Genomic DNA, 12,961 nt, shown 5'->3' with positions numbered 1-12,961 from the left:
TATGCATTAATTCGCTCAATAAGGGAGATTTTCTAGCTATATGTCACAGCTTCTCTCTCAGACTTGCCAGCTCCTTTGTTTGCAAATCTGTAATTTTCTGAAACTGTAATACCGAGCTGCGTGGTCTGGTTTTCCACAACACTTCTTTCCGGAAACATATCCGGTGTCGCAGCATTTACGGAACCAGCCTGGGAAAGTGGACTACACGGGTACTACAGTTTTTTTTTAATCTTCAATGTATTGTAATGATATTTGTGCACATTGCTCCCAATGCCTCTGTGTTTAGATTCATACAGTTGGCCTAACATTACCAGTGTTCTATACAGTGCATCAAGCAAAGGACACTGGACCTTTATTATTATTATTTTACTGAATAAATGAAGCCAATAAAGCAAGTCGATGTAAATATTTAAATGTTAGAATCCATCAGTGTCCCATCAGTTGCTAACAGGGCAAAATTTTGTACATTTTGTCTCCCCAATGTTTAATTTATGGCTATGGCCTTGCACCTTATTAACTTTCATGATGTTGGATTGACATTGACATTTTCAGCAGACGCCTTTATCCAAATCGACTTACAGTAATGTGACAGTTTACAGTCTAAGCAATTGAGAGTTAAGGGTCTTGCTCAAGGGCCCAACAGCAGCAACCTGGGAGTGGTGAGGCTTGAACCAGTACCTTAACCACTAGGCTACAACTGCCTAGTGGATTGAACGCCGATATTTGTCATATATACATATACACATGTACAGCATGATGAAACTCTCTCATATTGCTTGTTTTTATTGCTACAGAAGTTTTCTGATGACTCTGCAATAGTTGGTTGTATCAGAAGGGATGATGAGGATGAGTACAGGGCAACGGTGAAGGATGGTGCAAGCTGAACCACCTGCAGCTCAGCTGTGACAAAGACAAAGGAACTGGTGGTGGACCTGAGGTGGGACAAGGCACCGGTGACCCCTGTGTCCATCAGGGGGGTCAGTGTGGACATTGTGGAGGATTACAAATATCTGGGAGTGCACATTGACAATAAACTGGACTGGGCTAAGAACACCGAAGATCTCTACAGGAAGGGCCAAAGTCGGCTCTATTTTTTGTGGCGCCTGAGGTCCTTCAACAGCTGCTGGACTATGCTCAAGATCTTCTATGAGTCTGTGGTAGCGAGTGCTATCCTCTATGCTGTTGTATGCTGGGGAAGCAGGCTGAGGGTGGCAGATGCTAACAGACTCAACAAATTGATCCGCAAGGCCGGTGATGTTGTGGGTATGGAGCTGGAATGCTGTCTAAGCTGCAAGTCATTATGAACAATGGCTCCCACTGACTCTATGACACAGGAGCACATTCAGTGCAAGACTCATTCTACCAAAATGCACCACAGAGCGCCACAGGAAGTCTTTTCCCCCTGTGGCCATCAAACTCTATAATTCCTCCCTTATTGTGTGACACTATGGATCATCTGTGCAATACTCGTTATTCATATGTGCAATAATAATAATAATAATAATGTAAGTATTTTAATTATGTGTAAAATAACTTTTTAACTTTCTATTTGCAAATTTTTCTTCTTTTTTCTTGTTTTTAATGATTAGAGTGTTTATTCTTCTACATAAATGAATTGTCATGGTGATGGTGGAAGCTGGCGCATTTGGCTGCCGCTGCCGTTGCTGTATTTTGTCATGTTTTGCCATGTTTTATTGTATTTTTGTCATGTTTTTCTTTTGCTTTAGTCTTTTTGTGGTCGCTGCCACTCCTGTTGCTCTGTTTCTTTTTTCGTCAGATGGTCTCGGTGTCTGTTGGGTACTGGATGGCTGGCGTGTGTTGGATAATTTTGAAACATGCGGACGCTGATTGCAGTGTGCAGCTATGGAATTGCTTGGACTCCGATTCCGGCTTCCCTCCCCCGGGCCACCTTCGGCTTTGAGCTTGCATCGGGATGTCGCGCTCCTCCCTCGCCGAGGGTGCATCTATCGGGGATCTCGTGGGAGTTTCGGGTTTGATGGCACTGGTGGTGGCTGGCTGGCCTGGCTGGGTTGGCTAGCATGGAACTTGACCTGAACTCTCTCTGCTTTAGATGACTTAACATCCGTTCGCTATCCGGCAAGGGTCCTCTGGTCTATATCCTGAAAGGTCATGGATATGACTTCCTTTGCTTGACGGAGACATGGCAACAACCTGGTGACTTCTCCCAGCTGAATCAGTGCACTCCACCTGAGTTTGTTTACATCTGTGAAGCTCGTGTCACGGGATGAGGAGGCGGAAATGTAGGGTTTCCGCAGTATCTGTTCCTGCTTACTCTTCTTTTGAATCAACTATTGATTCCCCCTCCACCTAAAGACTCACTTATTCAAACTAGCCATTCATTTAATTCACTTGATTGTTCAATGTTAATTGTAAATGTCTTGTATTGTCTGTTTTGTTGTTTAACTGCTCTGTAAGATGTAAGGTGCCCTTGAGTGCTTTGAAAAGCACCTATAAATAAAATGCATTATTATTATTATTATTATTATTATAAATGGGTACTACTGTAAGAACTGCAATTTCCCTCTGGGATCAATAAAGTATTTCTGATTCTGTTTGGAAGCCGGGGTCAGAGCGCAAGGTACCAGTGGAACCGAAAGGGATAAGGGCCTTTCTCAAGGGCCCAATAGTCGCAGCCTGGCAGAGCTGGGATTCAAACCCTCAACCTTTCAATTGACCAAGCAAGTCTTGCCAAATGTATTGTGTGCGTCCTTAATTCTCTCGCACAACTGTAAACACGGTAGGATGGTTCACTAGTATGTATTTTATGTCGTTCCATAGCAAAATGCAATCTTAATGGGTTGTTGAATTACATTTAAGAATATTAAGAATATTTCTAATATTTCATAATAACTTTTTTTTGCTTGATTTTTATATTTACTTTGCGAACATGTGGTATAAAAACAAGGAAACATTTAAGGTTGCGCGTTAATGCGAATGAGCTGTTTTGTGGACAACACCCTGAATCTCTTCTAAGGCTTAAACAGGACTGCTTTTACGATTCGGTGTGATTCAATCCTCCCCCCACATGAATACTACAACTTTTTAAAGAATAAAAGGAGAATTACATCAGCATGAAAAGGAGAATACTAAATCAACACCTTTAATTCTTTCTCTGTTTCTACTTTTCTTTTCGCCAAGACGCACTAAGAAGGAAATGCAACAAAAAAAAAAACGCACCAAAACAACGCACTAAACAAAACGTACTGGGATATGTCGTGCCCCCAAAACCTGTACACAATATAAAAGCATAAGTTTGTGGTTTAAAAATGAATAAATATGTACCATAAACTTCTGTTTGTTGGCAGGATCATGTTTACACGATCAGCGTCGAAAAGTGAAACAACGTATATTCGTTCGCACATGCGCAATACGCACAGCTTTAAGTATCAAAACAACCAAAGTAAAACAAACCAGTAACACCAACACACACTGACTACAACCAGTGGTGTGCGTTTATAAAAGCTTTATAAAAGTAGTTTATTGACTTCCATGTAGGGGAGAGCAGTGTGGCATGATTAATGAGGTGAATGTATCATCAGTATGCCATGACCACTAAATGATTTTGTGATTTTTACTTTCTGCTGTTAATTAGTTAATCATGTGCATGTAAAAAGTGGGTAGCACTGTCACCTCACAGCAAGAAAGTCCTGGGTTCGATCCCCAGGTGGAGCGATCCGGGTCCTTTCTGTGTGGAGTTTGCATGCTCTCCCCGTGTCTGCGTGGGTTTCCTCCCACAGTCCAAACACGTGCAAGTGAGGTGAAAATTGTCCATGACATGACTGTGTTTGACATTAAACCTGTGGGCTGATGAATCTTGTTAAACGGGTATTTACAGTTTCTGTCATGAATGTGACCAAAGTGTGTAAAAAATTACATTCACATCCTAATAAATAAATATTACTATAATGAACTAAGTCTGAGGTTTTTGTTCCGAACCAATTATACAGTAACAGAACATAATTAATTATTTTCATTGCACTTTTTTGGCTTTTTTTTGGGGAAAAAAAACTAAATATACAAAATATTAAATAACTTAAATTCATTTTTAATTAGAGGTGAGAGGAGCTGTGTCTGTACATACATGGTTTCTACTTTCTTATGAAATGGGAGAAACGTACTGAATGTACTAAAGTATCGATCTGGTTCCAATACCAACGTTGGTATCGATGCTATCGATATTTGGATTGGTCCGCCCACCCCTAGCTAACCCTAGCTCTGGACAAAGCAGAAATAAAAAAAAACAACACATTTATTCACAGTAAGGTTTTACTGATCTCGATTACATATGAGAATCGCTGATTTGTGAGCTGTCTTGTTAATTCAAAGCTATTATCATGCTTAAAATGCCCCCCTCCAATATGCTGATGTAAATATTCAAAATCAATTTCTCTCACTAGCTTTGCGTAATGTTGGAATCCATCAGTGTCCCATCAGTTGTTCATAGGTGCTGATATGACAAAATTTTGTCCCCCAGTGTTCTGTTTATGGCTACGGCCTTGTTTCACCTTATTAACTATCATGATGTTGAAATGAACGCCTTTATTTGTCATATATAAATATACACATGTACAGCACCATGAAACTCTTTTTCCTCATATCCCAGCTTGTATGGAAGCTAGGGTCAGAGCACAGGGTACCATTGTAGGGCATCCCTGGAACCTGAAAGGGGTAAGGGCCTTGCTCAAGGGGCCAACAGTCGCAGCTTGGCAGAGCTGGGGTTCAAACCCTCAACCTTTCGACTGATAGCCCAAAGCTCTTCCCACTGAGCTACCACTGTCCTGCTGTATAGCACATATAGGCCTTCATTTATTACAGCAATATAAGAAAGATCGTGGAAAGATCAAAAACATGTTTAGACTTAAATTTACCTATCTTGATTGGGTATAAAATAAGCATAACTCATGGCTCAGACGTTTAGGAGCAAGAATGAATCAAGGTTCACCACTTTGTTAAAAAACATGTGAAAGTGAATTGTTTAACAGTTTGAGAAAGGTGTTTTAATGCATTATTGCAAGAAAGTCAGACATTTAATGAAATCTGGAGGTATCACTGGGCAAACACTGTGTAAGAATACAGTATGACCACATGGGCTCTGAAATACATCAGAAAACTCTTGGCATGGCACCAGTCAATCAGAAGGTGAACTCGAAAGAGCATTCTCCATCCTGCGCGCTCCATCCTTTACACAGCCGTTGTGGTCTGGTTCGGAGCAGACACGTAACCGAATAGAAACAACGAATAGTATTAATAGAATTATTTGCCCCTCCTGCTGGACTCTTTAAGGAAATCATTGCAAATTCCTCGCACCCTGGACACAAACTCATTCAACTCCTCCCCTCTGGCAGCCGCTACCAAACCCTGTTTGCTAGGAATGCCAGACACAGGAGCAGTTTCTTTCCTAATGCCATCATGCTCATTAACAGCTGCCAGTAATGTTATCTATAGATCAGCTACTCTTACATCCATAACATTGTACAATACAATTTCATTCCCATACATGATGTACATTACTGTTGTTTGCACTACCACACACACCTATGTGTATAGCTCGTCTGGAATCTTTCTGTATTTTGCGTAAACGCTGTTGTCAATATACGTGTGTGACAACATACTTGGCCAATAAATCTGATTCTGATATGTTTCATTCAGTTATGAGAACGAACTAGATACTAAGTCATTGATTCATTGATTTGCGGTTGTAAGGGAAAGCGTTGTGGTTTGGGGATTTGATTTGGCGTGTTCATTTAGTCATAGTGTGTGCCCAAATGAAAAAAACTAAAAAATATATTGCGGTTTATTTGCCACCTATTTTACTTGTCTTCGTGTATGTTTCAGTTGTGTGCATCTTCACAAATGAGTCAAATATAAAACTGTATGTGTGACAAATATTCAATCAGAAAAGAGACTTTTTCCCAGCACTTTAATACACACCTATTCGAAGACTTTGTAAAGCAGAACAATATGATTTGCTCATGACGTGCTTAGAGACTGGGTGTTGAACACGGCAGCATGATGAAACTCAGAAGCAACAGTACATGTGATCACTAATATCAATGTTATGTTTACAAAAAAATGTGGTTTTGGCTGATCCCTTGTTTTCCTTCTGCTGCCGGGTGTTTCCAGTGCGTGGGCAAATGTGGAACACATATTCAAAATGAACTGTAAGGGAAATAAGAAAAATAATGCATTAACAGGTAAAAACCCAATAAACAAACAGGAAAACAATATTTACAAAAGAAGCACGTGGTGAGAATGAGATCATCGGCTGACAATGGTAGGTGTTTAGCAGTTGGCAGGGACTAAAGGGCTATTCAGCAGTACAAGGGGCAGGAATTAGAAATGGGATAAGAATGAATGGGAAACACCTTCACTGAAATGACATCAGCAGAATGTGAGGTTTATAATGCGGCTCTAAAACCCAGATTCTGATCAAGCAGAAATGTATTAAAGAAAAGCTGTTAAGCAAAAGACAGAAATGATAAAAGGAATATATTCACATTGCTCACATCTAGGGGCAATAAAGAATAGCAAATCCACCTTTGCATGTTTTTAAAAGATGAGATGAAAACAGAGTACACAGAGAAAACTTGAAGATCACAACATATATTCAGCTGTTAATGGGGCTCATGTTTCTGGAACATTTCCCAGACACTGAGGTCATATCAGTGTTTAGTATTTAGCAGTTGGCAGAGACTAAGACTCTTCAGCGGGACAAGGGTGGAAAAGGGAAAGTCCATGTTGCATTAATGGGAAAGTCCTACAATGAAATGACATCAGGACAACGTGAGCTCAGATTGTATAAGGTGTCTCTAAAACTCACATCCTGACTAAAAAAAAAACCTGTTGAGCAAAATATGCCTCCAAAAATCATAAATTAAAGGTAAAAAGTGTAAAAATTAATGTATTCATTTATTATATTTAATAATTCATCGATTTGTTGATGCATGCTCAATAATCCAGGTACACAAATCCACAAAGTTGAATCAGTTCATCTGGACACAAGTTTGTTGTAGAGATACGTTTCGTCACTCAATCCGAATGACGTCTTCAGTCTGAGCTGGTGTTGAATACCCCGACCTTATATGCAGTTGATTTGCATAACGACCGATCACCGCCAATTGCATAACAATGAAACCGGTGATCAGGTCCATATGTAATTCACAATGAGCATTAACTACAATGGCCATGTGTGTCTTTCACACATGATTGGGGTAAAGCTCCTATTACGGCGTTGTATGATGGTGAAAGATGTACTCTCAGGCCCCCTCCCCGGTTCAGAGATGGTCATTCCCTCTTCACGTAAATGGCCTCTTTGACTCCACGTTCAAACCAGCGTTCCTCCTTGTCAAGGATCTGCACATCTTCATCATTAAATGAGTGGCCGCTGGCTTGCAGGTGGGTGTAAACCGCGGAGTCCTGGCCAGAAGAGGTCGATCTTCTATGTTGGGCCATCCGTTTCGCCAGTGGCTGTTTAGTTTCCCCGATGTACAGTTCCCGACAATCCTCCCGGCACCTAACAGCATACACTACGTTACTCTGTTTGTGTCGAGGGACCCGGTCCTTAGGGTGAACTAATTTCTGGCGTAGCGTGTTCTGGGGTTTGAAAGCAACTGCAAAGTCATTCGGATTGAGTGACGAAACGTATCTCTACAACAAACTTGTGTCCAGATGAACCGATTCAACTTTGTGAATTAATCGATTTGTTAATCTTTAGCTACCACTATATCAATCATGGTCACAGTGCGACTGGAGACATCATGACAAAAAAAGAACCTGGCCATGGTGCCCTAAGTACACACATCCTCACTTGCTAGCATCTAGGGGCAATAAAGACTCCAAGCAACTTCAAGTTAGGCATCTATTTAAAAGGTGAGATGAAAACATAGTACACTGAACATGCCAAACTTGTGGGCATTGACCAGGGGTGAGGTGTGAGGCTCATCAGTATTTAACCCAGCAACAGTCTAACCCAGCCTACAATTAAAGCTAAAAGAAACTAATCACAAGCTTACTTACACTTGCACACTACACTATATGGTCAAAAGTATGTGGACACTTGAACATGAGCTCATTGGACATTCTCATTCCAAAAGCATGGTCATGAATATGAAGTAGGCCCCTCTTTGCAGCAAGAACAGCCTCTACTTGTATGGTGATTCATGCCTGTTTAATCACCAGTTTGGTCAAAGACTGATGGGTTCACAATCAGTGTGTTAGTGTGTGTTGTGCTGGTAGTTTTTAAATACCGTGTCCACTTACTGTCCACTCTATTTGACACTCCTACCTAGTTGGTCCACCTTGTAGATGTAAAGTCAGAGACGATCGCTCATCTATTGCTGCTGTCTTGTCATCTATTGTCGCTCATCTTCTAGACCTTCATCTGTGGTCACAGGACGCTGCCCACGGGGCGCTGTTGGCTGGATACTTTTGGTTGGTGGATGATTCTCAGTCCAGCAGTGACAGTGAGGTGTTTAAAAACTCCAGCAGCGCTGCTGAGTCTGATCCACTCATACCAGCACAACACACACTAACACACCACCACCATGTCAGTGTCACTGCAGTGCTGAGAATGATCCACCACCTAAATAATACCTGCTCTGTGGTGGTCCTGTGGGGGTCCTGACCATTGAATAACAGCATGAAAGGGGATAACAAAGCACGTCGAGAAACAGATGGACTACAGTCAGTAATTGTAGAACTACAAAGTGCTTCTATCTGGTAAGTGTAGAAAACAAGGATGTGGTTTTAATGTTATGGCTGATTGGTGTAAGAGAAAGGAAAACGATTAGAAGCCTGTAAGTTGTTGAACTGGGGAAAAACAAGCAAATATGAAATGACATCATCACGTAACTTAAAATGTGTGTGTGTGTGTGTGTGTAATTTACTCTCGGTCTGGACGTTTATCAGTTGTGCTCAGGGAACTAAAAAAGCTCAAACAGTTTCAACAGCAGCAAAACACTCCCACACAAACTGCTTTTCAGCTTTTCTTGACTGGCTGCTTTCTCTCTAAATAACGTCACCCAAACACACACACACACACACACACACACACACACACACAAACACACACATTAATAAAACAAAGTAAATAAGACAATCAGGTGAACACACTTACTAATTTCAGCAATTCGGTTTTATTCTAAAGCACTGACACTTTAGAGCTCGACACAGCAGGGCTGTTGTGCTAATGATCGTGAATGAAAAACATCGCTATTCTATTGTAAGGAATATCATTTTGCATGTACTGTATACCTGAGATGTTTGCAAGTCACAAAATATGAGTCCGAGTCGAGTCACGAGTCTTTAGGATAGAATCCGTGTCAAGTCACGAGTCTTTATATATATAATTTACACAAAACATATATAGGAAATGTAGCGTAGAAATAAACAAATAATCTGTGAGTTCAGATAAAAAAGAACAGATTAGCGACTGTATTTTGCCGTTTTACTTCGTGCCTTTACTTTCCTACGTACCAGTTAAAAGCTTAAACTGACGTTTTGTTTTCATTGTAAATCACGGCACAGCGGCCAAAATCCCAAACACAGCAAAAAATCTATAACCGCTGCTTACCTTAGCTTATGTTGTTCCAGATGCTATTAAATTTATAAGCGTGTGTCCCATTAGGAATAGAATCCGTTATTTTGTAAATGTGCTTATAATTAAAAACCTCCAAACTTTTCCTGGTTGTGAAGTAAAACACGAACTCGTTAGAAAGCCGATCAAGCGTTTTATTGACAATCATTTGTGTGACGCTGCAAACTAAATACATGCAAATAACAGCATTTCTTACTAACAATTACAATCAGAAGGTCTGATTGGTTCTTACAATCATTAGCGCCAGTTTTGTAGGAGCGTTTCATTCACATTATCTGTTACTGTAAAGTGCACTACGTAGGGTATTCCACCATTTTATATAGGAAGCGACGCTTCATCACTAGGCCGGAAGCTGGCTGGAACATTTAGCCATTGTGTGCGTTGCGGGTTAAAATGGCCGGAGTGTTATTAGAGAGCAGAAAATGACACGATCAGAATGATGTCGGATCATATACAGTATATTTATATATATATATATATTATATATATATTTTCACACGTAGCTAATGTTGCTGACTTTTGTTGTCCACAAGTCAATGTTTGCAACTCACGAGTCGGGGAAACACAAGCAAATATAAAATTACATAATTGCGTAACTTAAAAGGTGTGTGTGGGTGTGTGTGAAAGGAGAACCAGATAGATGCATTCATGCTTTTACTTTTGGTCTGGACGTTTATCAGTAGTGCTCAAGGAACTACTCAGGGAGCGTGCGTTGCGGGTTAAAACGGCCGGAGCGTTATTAGAGAGCAGAAAACGACACAATTGGAATGATGTCAGATCATATATAGTCACGAGGGTGTGTGTGAAAGGAGAACCCCATAGATGCATTCATGCTTTTACTTTCGGTCTGGACGTTTATCAGTAGAGCTCAGGGAACTAAACTATATATAAAAAAAGCTGAAACAGCTTCAACAGAGCAGCAAAACACTCCCACACAAACCGCTTTTCAGCTTGTCTTGACTGGCTGCTTTCTCTCCCTACGTCACTAAATAACGCCCCCCCAAACACACACACATAAAAAAAAAAAAAAAAAGTAAATAAGGCAATCAGGTGAACCCACTTACTTATTTCAATAATACGGTTTTATTCTAAAGCACTGACACTACAGAGCTCGACACAGCAGGGCTGTTGTGCTAATGGTCGTGAATGAGAAACATCGCTATTCTATTGTAAGGAATATCATTTACTAGGCTGAAGTTTGCATTAACAATGCTGTGACCACTCCAACCTATTACACACCCATGCATACATGCACGTACTGTATATCAGAGATGTTCACAAGTCACAAAATACGAGTCCGAGTCGAGTCACGAGTCAATATAATATACACAAAACATTTTATGTAGGGAGCGACGGTTCATCACTAGGCCGGAAGCTGGCTGGAACATTTACCCATTGTGTGCGTTGCGTGTTAAGACAGCCGGAGCGTTATTAGAGAGCAGAAAATGACACGATCAGAATGATGTCGGATCATATACAGTATATACAGTGTATCACAAAAGTGAGTACACCCCTCACATTTCTGCAGATATTTAAGTATATCTTTTCATGGGACAACACTGACAAAATGACACTTTGACACAATGAAAAGTAGTCTGTGTGCAGCTTATATAACAGTGTAAATTTATTCTTCCCTCAAAATAACTCAATATACAGCCATTAATGTCTAAACCACCGGCAACAAAAGTGAGTACACCCCTTAGTGAAAGTTCCTGAAGTGTCAATATTTTGTGTGGCCACCATTATTTCCCAAAACTGCCTTAACTCTCCTGGGCATGGAGTTTACCAGAGCTTCACAGGTTGCCACTGGAATGCTTTTCCACTCCTCCATGACGACATCACGGAGCTGGCGGATATTCGAGACTTTGCGCTCCTCCACCTTCCGCTTGAGGATGCCCCAAAGATGTTCTATTGGGTTTAGGTCTGGAGACATGCTTGGCCAGTCCATCACCTTTACCCTCAGCCTCTTCAATAAAGCAGTGGTCGTCTTAGAGGTGTGTTTGGGGTCATTATCATGCTGGAACACTGCCCTGCGACCCAGTTTCCGGAGGGAGGGGATCATGCTCTGCTTCAGTATTTCACAGTACATATTGGAGTTCATGTGTCCCTCAATGAATTGTAACTCCCCAACACCTGCTGCACTCATGCAGCCCCAGACCATGGCATTCCCACCACCATGCTTGACTGTAGGCATGACACACTTATCTTTGTACTCCTCACCTGATTGCCGCCACACATGCTTGAGACCATCTGAACCAAACAAATTAATCTTGGTCTCATCAGACCATAGGACATGGTTCCAGTAATCCATGTCCTTTGTTGACATGTCTTCAGCAAACTGTTTGCGGGCTTTCTTGTGTAGAGACTTCAGAAGAGGCTTCCTTCTGGGATGACAGCCATGCAGACCAATTTGATGTAGTGTGCGGCGTATGGTCCGAGCACTGACAGGCTGACCCCCCACCTTTTCAATCTCTGCAGCAATGCTGACAGCACTCCTGCGCCTATCTTTCAAAGACAGCAGTTGGATGTGACGCTGAGCACGTGCACTCAGCTTCTTTGGACGACCAACGCGAGGTCTGTTCTGAGTGGACCCTGCTCTTTTAAAACGCTGGATGATCTTGGCCACTGTGCTGCAGCTCAGTTTCAGGGTGTTGGCAATCTTCTTGTAGCCTTGGCCATCTTCATGTAGCCCAACAATTCGTCTTTTAAGATCCTCAGAGAGTTCTTTGCCATGAGGTGCCATGTTGGAACTTTCAGTGACCAGTATGAGAGAGTGTGAGAGCTGTACTACTAAATTGAACACACCTGCTCCCTATGCACACCTGAGACCTAGTAACACTAACAAATCACATGACATTTTGGAGGGAAAATGACAAACAGTGCTCAATTTGGACATTTAGGGGTGTAGTCTCTTAGGGGTGTACTCACTTTTGTTGCCGGTGGTTTAGACATTAATGGCTGTATATTGAGTTATTTTGAGGGAAGAATAAATTTACACTGTTATATAAGCTGCACACAGACTACTTTTCATTGTGTCAAAGTGTCATTTTGTCAGTGTTGTCCCATGAAAAGATATACTTAAATATCTGCAGGAATGTGAGGGGTGTACTCACTTTTGTGATACACTGTATATATATAATTGTCACATGTAATTAATGTTGCTGACTTTTGTTGTCCACAAGTCAATTTTTGCGAGTCACGAGTCGAGTCTGAAGTCGCTGTGTGTGCGGACTCGAGTCCCATCTCTGCTGTATACACCTAAATATTATAAAATCCATGCAAATGTAATGAGTTAAAAGTAATCCTCACTCAGCATCAATCCCCACTCAGCATTAAGCTTTTGAG

The sequence above is a fragment of the Trichomycterus rosablanca genome, chromosome 11 (assembly GCF_030014385.1).
Source record: "Trichomycterus rosablanca isolate fTriRos1 chromosome 11, fTriRos1.hap1, whole genome shotgun sequence".
Classification (NCBI taxonomy): domain Eukaryota; kingdom Metazoa; phylum Chordata; class Actinopteri; order Siluriformes; family Trichomycteridae; genus Trichomycterus; species Trichomycterus rosablanca.
This window is presented reverse-complemented; position numbering follows the sequence as displayed.